Source organism: Gobio gobio (assembly GCF_949357685.1).
Source record: "Gobio gobio genome assembly, chromosome: 9".
Lineage (NCBI taxonomy): Eukaryota > Metazoa > Chordata > Actinopteri > Cypriniformes > Gobionidae > Gobio > Gobio gobio.
Genome location: NC_137115.1, coordinates 32,011,498 through 32,019,638, shown reverse-complemented (window position 1 = coordinate 32,019,638; position 8,141 = coordinate 32,011,498).

Sequence of the window (8,141 nt, the reverse complement as noted above, 5' to 3'; positions counted from 1 at the left end):
GGGGCTGGGCAGAAGTTTAGGAGGGGCTGAAGCCCCCCTAAAAATGGCCTAGTGACGCCCATGATAATAACGTTTACAGCTACATTTGAAAGAAGAAAGAGTGAAAATCCTTCACATGTGCTCGCGCTCATAACCGCTACTGAACATCTGAACACAAACAATGATCAAATGCACATTGACAGACCTTCTTTCGTCTGTTCTCCAAAATGTAATCACAAGTGTATTTCTGCAGGCGCGTGTAAAATAGTTAACTGTGTCAAAGCAATGGCATTTATTTCCCAGACGAACGGGTCTTATTTCATATTTCAATAGGATGCATTTGTAGATTTGCTTTTAATTCACTGTAGGTCAATATATGCCACTTCGTCCAACACTCCGAGTGAGAACCCGCGTCAGAAGATTCAACTGAACTGAACAAATCATTCAAACTGATTCGCAAACCAATTCAGACAGTTTTGCCAGCTTGTTTGATCCAGTCTTTAAACAGAATCGACTCAAAAGAGTGATTAATTTGTGAATAGGACATCGCTCATGTTCCAGAAAAAAGAGACAGCGAGCTTGGAATAAACTACGCATTTCCTAACATGTTTTGCATTAAACTAAAGTAACGAGTGTAACGTCGCCCAACGTAACAAAGTAAAAGTACAGGATTTTCATTAGAAATTTACTGGAGTTAAATTAAAAGTACTCACAAAAAATCTACTCCTAAAAGTAAAATTTTTACAAAATAATACTCAAGTAAATGTAACAAAGTAAATGTACTTCGTTACTACCCACCTCTGGTAAATAGCTTCAGCCCTGTTCCAAATGGTACTCTTCATGTGAACTTGCGGTCTTTCACAATACCATAGGTTTTAGAGGGGTGTTCGCTAGTGAGCAAAGTCTTGTAATACCTGGAGACTTATCAATCGTTCAAGTTCACTATTACTAAAACACAAATATGACAGGGTTTTTTTAGATTTTTTTTCAAAGATTTCTAACGCCCCCCCTGCAGTTCAAAACGAGCAATGATTGAAGTGTCTGAGAAAGAGACAGAGAGAGAGAAAAAAAAGGTAGTTATTTTTTCAATGAAACACAATAGCTGAATGATCTAACTTATCATTGTGGTGGTTTGTTCCTTTCCACACATCATTCCAATTCTGTATTGTTCAGGCATCGGCGTGACAACAGCTGTTTCCAAAAGATTCATAATTACAAGTGCTTTTTGCCTTTCATCAATAGCTGTAATTACAGAGAGAGCAGCACCGGGCGTCTTTGCACGCTTATTTTTTCTCCTTCGTTTTGCTGCCTCTTGTGATGTTTGATGAAACCCTGGAATGAATTGCCACTGAATTAAGTCAAATTATAGCAACTCACTGTTTAGAGAACATCATCCGTTCTGAAGCCGGAAACCTACTAGTGATCACGGCTGTTTAAAAACTCTCAGATCAGAAGACGAGAAGGGTTCCTCAAATGTGAAGAGCTATGGCAGGCATGTTTTAATGCATATATGCACCTGCTGAGATAACAGATGTTTTGATTGACTCGCGTACCATTCCATTCGCCAACTTGCTGCCTATATGTCGGCCTTCATTTGCTCTCTTCATTTCACTGTATGTCTACTATCTGCACAAATATCTATGTTGACTAGCTATGGTTGAGAGCTCACTTCACCACATTTACTCCTGGTATTTCAGTAATGTGCAGTATAAAAGCATGTGTAAACAAGGTCCAGTGTGTCTTGGCGAGTGCGTAGGGATGCAAACGGCCACATTGCATTTGTAGTGTGAACTTTAATGTGTACAGACAACATCAGAGAACCATCTACTCATATAACATATTACCATTGCATCCAAACATGGCTTTTACATTTACCAGTTAAGTTCAAATGAATGGAAAAATTGGTATCTATCAGTATTTCTCTAAATGTGCATGCTTTCACTTGTTAAAAAGAAGTGTGAATAATTGTACTTGAAGTGTTCTTCACCTCTTAAAATTATATTTTAAAAAAACTCTACTTGCATATGAAATAATATTAATTAAATGAAAGTCCACTTAATTATAATCCACTGCTCAGTTAGTTATGTCAATATTAATTTGTGCGTTTCACTCAGCAATGTTAAGTTGACAGAACAAAAACTTAAGGGACCCTATCATACATCCGGCGCAATGCCAGGCACGACGCAAATGTTTTTTGCTAGTTTCAGCCCGACACAGTTTCAGCCCATCCTGCTCCACATTGTTTAAATAGCAAATGCACTCGTGCTCATCTGTTCTTCCATGGGCGTGATGGTCTGAAAACGAAGTGTGTTCAGGCACATTGTTGGCGCGTTGCTATTTTGAGGCAACTGAAAACGGCTGCGCTATTGACCAACAAAAACCTGGCCTAAAGTTTTGTGTTATTTAAAGAGCGCATTAGTAATGTGCACCTATAGGTTGGTCCTCAACGTGCGTACACTCTGCTTATTACAGCAGTTAATTGCAAACATTAAAATAATAAACTTAAGTGCTGAATGTAAAGTACATTATTTCCGTAAAAAGTAGGCCTACTCTATTTAACATTATGCTACATTCTACTTCTTTTCCAAAAGGGTTTGGGCAACAAATTCCTGTTTATATTTGTACTCTTTACTCAAATTATAAGATATTACTGTCACAGTAACATTATAATCATGCAACAACAATCAAATATGGAAGTGTGTGTCTTAGATCTTTACCTGACACATGCAGGGAAATCAAAGCCCTCCCTTAAAAATATTGACAAAATCTAAGTGGTCACGGAGACAAGTTAATACCAGGTAGTCTGTCTCGGCTGACTACTTGTGATCGGATCTTTCGAGATGAATGTTTAAACAGGTCATTGTGATTAACCTGATGAGACAGGAGACAATGTGATGGAGCTCTTTCACAAGTCATTGAGCAGCCACTCTGGGGAAACACTGGTTAAAATGATCTGAAAATTATGTCTGTATACATACACAAGTACATCACTGCAGATTCTTTAGCTAAGCAGGCTTCATTTCACACGTTGTTGTGTTCTCAAAGTCGCCACGAGAGGTGCTTGCACATTGCATGTAAGGACAAACCAGTGCAGAGGAAAGGTGATATGTTTAGAAGAAAAGAAGTCTTTCATTATTTTTTATGTTCTCTCATCTCTCTATTCATTATTCAACATAGTCAGGGTGAGCAGCGGCACTGCCACCCCATCTGTCTGACACGCTCAGAGTCATCGGCTGTCCCTGGGCAGGGACTTTGTCATCCAGCAGAAAGGGAAGGGTTGTTCGGTCAGGCTGCCACTGAGGGTCCAGGAGGGCATGGGGGCCGTATGTGTGGAAACAAGAGGCTGATCTCACATGATTAGGATGGAAAGAGGCCACATTCAATTTAAGATCTTCCAGTGTTATGCTGAGCTCTGCCTGGATGAATGCCACGAAAACAAGAACATGTCTGGGATATATATGACCCCAAAATCAAAAGAAGAAATTATAATATAACATGCATCAATCTACATTTTATTTTATTACATTTATTTTACTATAAAATAGTTTACTATATTAAGTGTAAAAAAAAAAAATACTCTAACCAAGGCTGCATTTATTTGATCAAAACAATAGTAAAAGCAGTAATATTGTGCAATATTAAAATATATCTCTTTTCTATTTATATTTCAAATTTCATTAATTCCTGTCATTCCATCATTACTCTAGTCTTCAGTGTCACCCTGCTTCAGAAATCATTATAATATGCTGATTTGCCGCTTAATAAACATTTCTTATTATTATTATCAATGTTGAAAACAGTCGTGCTGCTTAATAATTTTAGGGAAACCATGATATAATTTTTTTCAGAAATCTTGATGATGAACAGAATGTTCGAAATAACATAATTTTTTTCAAACATATTCTACAAACTATTCTCAAAACATCTTCAAAATCAATATTTTGATTGACAGCTTCTTCACCAGATTCACCATAAGGTGACAGTAATATTTGATTGCGTTCAGTACTTGCTCTGCACTAAATCGCTGAGCCATTTCAAGTTTTGCTGATGATATGTCCTATTCTTTTGTTTTCTGCTTGCGGTAACTATGAGTGAAACATCACTTCATCATTGAGTATCATCATTGCCACCTTGTGGAATAAAGGTCAATTGCACTTATTCAGTCATCAAAGATTAAATTATTGTTGTGCAGAAAAAAAATATACTTACACTGTTACACACCTCGGGTCTTTACCGACCCTATACAATTTTTACAAAAATGAATGGGAAACAGGCATTCTTTTATTATTGTAATATATATATATATATATATATATATATATATATATATATATATATATATATATATATATATATATATATATATATATATATATTCACTAAAGACATGTGGTATGTGTTTAAAGGTGCACTATGTACATTTTAGCGATATTTAGTGGTGAGATTGTGAATTGCAACCGCCCACCGTGGCGCTCACCCCTCCCTTTCAAAGCACATAGAGAAGTTTACGGTGGCCGACACAGGACAAAGATGTCTGAGGTTGTCGTCGTCTGAGACAGCAGGGAATAGCTATCGCTTTGTAGAGCAGTTTGTCCATTTAGGGCTACTGTAGAAACATGGCGGCGCACAATGGCGACTTAAGGGGACCCGCGGCATATAGAAATGCCTCATTGTAAGGTAATAAAAACATAACGGTTCATTATGTAAGGTCTTTATACACCACTGAACACATACTGTAGTTATGTATATCATAATGCATTACTGTCAGTAGATCCTCATGAATACTGCACTGCACCTTTAAGTGTTAAAAAAAGCACTTTGAATACTCCTGTTACAGAGGTTTAGGTGGTACATTATGCCATAAACGAGTGCCAGTAAGAACATGCATGTGTAGATAATTCATCTTTAGGTCGGACCTCAAGGTGCCATGTGGTCCAGGCCTGTGGCAGCAGCATTTGCTGCCCAGGATGCATCAGTCTTGATTATGTCACTGTTTAAATCCCTATGTGCAATAATTTATTTTTCATCCAGCTAAATAAACAATGTGCAATATATGTTGACATGATAGTGGGCAGCTGGCAGCAATGTTCTTTAGTGGCTGTGATGCCCTTCAGTGGTGATCACATATCCCATCATACTCTATGAAGTACCAATTACAATTATAGCAGACACGCTGCATTTGCATTGCTATATTGCTGTTGATGACATCTTTAGTCAAAGATGATAACATCTGATATTAAATACAGCATGACTGTGATCCCTCCATTCCAGCAGAGCAAGTCACGCCTCTTAATTAATAACGACCAAAAAGAAGATAATTTCTTGCTACTGATACGAGGAGGGCATGCATAGAGGTGAAGAAGGTCAGTCCTCCATAAACAATCATTTCCTACGGCATCTTTACATCCCGTAACCCGTCCTCCCCCTCGCTGCGACCTGATCCACCACCGCCTCCTCTATCTGGGGGTGGGTTGTGTTCTAATAGCCTGTCAACATGAATATTATGACCACTGAAGGATGGCAAGGAGTGGGCAGCCAAAATGCCACCTTAAAGCGTTTCCATTAGCGACTGCCCTCTGCCAGTGCTTTGAAGGCATGTTAATGCAAATGCCATCATCTTCAGATGACAGACCACTTCAGTTCGGAGCTCTCCTTCCTTTCGGTCAGATTCTCTTTCTGTATGCAAACTTTTTAGGAGGGAACTTTACAATTCCCTAGGATGATATTAAAGTTATGTATTTATAAATATTATTATTATTACTGCATAAAAGTTTTAAAGGACAAAAAATGTAAACTGAACAAAATTATAAACGAGACACTTTTATTTTTGCCCCCAATTTTCATGAGCTGAATTTTTCTGTTCACACAACGTATTTGTGTGCTTTATAAAAATGTCACGGAAGAGAAGAAATTGTTGAAAAAAGTTTTGTTTTTGTTTTTAACAATTTTTAAAAAATATTTGAAGAAAAGGTGAAGATGTCAATTTTCCTAGACCGGACCACTTTTGACAACAAACTCTGTGTGTGCGTGCGTGCGTGTGCGTGTGTGAGTGAGCGTGTGTGTTTGAACTACTGTTCAAAAATTTTACTTTTTTTCATTACATTGATACAAATGTATTTAAATTTATTGAAGATTGTCCCATTTCTTCCTATGATTCATCTACTTCATGGTTCCACTTTCTCTTCATATTACCAAAAAAATTGTTACTAAAGCAGTATTTTTCTAAGGGTCACCTCATCCCATCTCTGAACTTTCAAATGTACTTCACAGACACCATCAGCCCATTCACTCTGAACTGAACAGATCACTGCTGCGTACAGAATGTTGTAAATGCATGTCATTAATTGGAAATTACATTTAATCTAAGCACAAAAGTAACACTTTGACACCCACTAATTGCTGCAGACATGCTATTCACTGCAGGACTTTCCATGAGGGAAGACAGAAAGGACAGATAATTTCAGGGATGGTGGAACAATATGAGCTCTGAGGAGAAATTGGCTTCTGTGGGAAAGGTCCTACATAGTTCTGAGGTAATGGTGATCTTTATATGAAGTTAAAGTAGGGTTGTGCCATAAAAGTAGTGGTACTTGCTGTTAAGCTACACATTAACTGTCAAAGGAGTTTTCTCATGCTGTTATCATATACTGAGCTCAGCTAAACGAAAAAAAAAAAACATCAAGCACCAAATGTGCCTAAAATTGACATTGGTCAGGAAAGAGAATTAACTGCCAGCTGGTCTGTGCCTTTATTAGGAATGGCTACAAAAAAGTCAGCAAGCTTTGTTTTTGTTTTTTTAAGGCGAGACACGGCAGGTGAAAACATCGTTTTTTCATGCAGTGGTCAATTTTGAGATTTTGGGCCAGTTTGCTCCCTTAACATGTAAGCTTTCATGTCAAAATAAAAAAAATGTCAACATTACACATTAAGGTGGTTATTTCATTATATTTTGTCACCGTGCGCCTTTAGATTTCTACCCGAAATCATCAAACGTTATTCTAGCGCGATCTCTCGTGCCGTCTCCATTCACAGAAACATGTCATGCTTGGTATCATTATAAAGCTCTCAGTCTCACACACGGCACTGTCTAATCCAAATATGGACATTTCCTTTGTAAAACTAACCAACCGCGAAAGTTTGCAGCCAAAAACCACATCTGATTGGTCGATGTAAATTTCTCACGCGCTGCAGATTGCTTGTGTATTCTCCACCTGAGAGAAAGTGCAGACAGCGCTGAAATCGGCTCATAAACGCTCACAGAAAAGACCAAGTAGCAAGAGCTAGTAAAAAGAAAGTAAACAACAACAGATTACACTACGAAACCCCGTCAGAATTAGATTCAAATAGTTATAGATGGACCAATACAACAAACAGGGACAGTTCATCTGCAGTTTTTGTGACTGGCGTTTGTTAAGGTAGTTCTCTTAAGGTAGTTCTCTAATAGCTATTGCTATTAATAATTTATTCATTTATCAATTTCCACGTGTTTTAAATATTATACTCTACTGATATTAATTAACTGAATATATATTTTGTTTGTAGGTTGGGGGTTTTATAGAAATGTATGCAGTTGTAGAGTATAAAACTTTAAAGGCCGTTTTCTCAAAATGAGTTTTTTCTCACACTCAGAGTCAGATATATCCACTTCAGTTGCACCAACAAGCACCAACTTTTGCAGTCTTATACGGAACTATATTCTGAAGGCTTTTACAGAGGGATTTGTTGATATATCATTCCTATCCTGAGTTATAGGTCCTTTAACTCCAAAAAACATGGCGAAAATTGATTTTTTAAGGCTATTGTCAGTATTCTCTAATTTACTAAAGCACAAAATAAGATATCCAGAATCCCCTCTGTAAAAGCCCTCTCATCTAACATGTCAACAAATAGAACCAAGAATTTTAAACATGGTCCTTTCCATTTTCCAGATTTTGTTTTTGGAAAAGTATGTAAATGAGCGTATATTTAAGTATATAAGGCCTCATTTGCATATTAAAACATTAATTTACACAAAACTTGTAATACATTTTTTTCTTATGTTTATGCCAGTAATAAACTGGAAAAGTTTCACAGTAATATCTTGTAATTAAAAAAAATTCCCTATTCACCTGTAGTGTCTCGCCTTAAGGAATGAATACTTGTATTCATCAATGATGCATTAC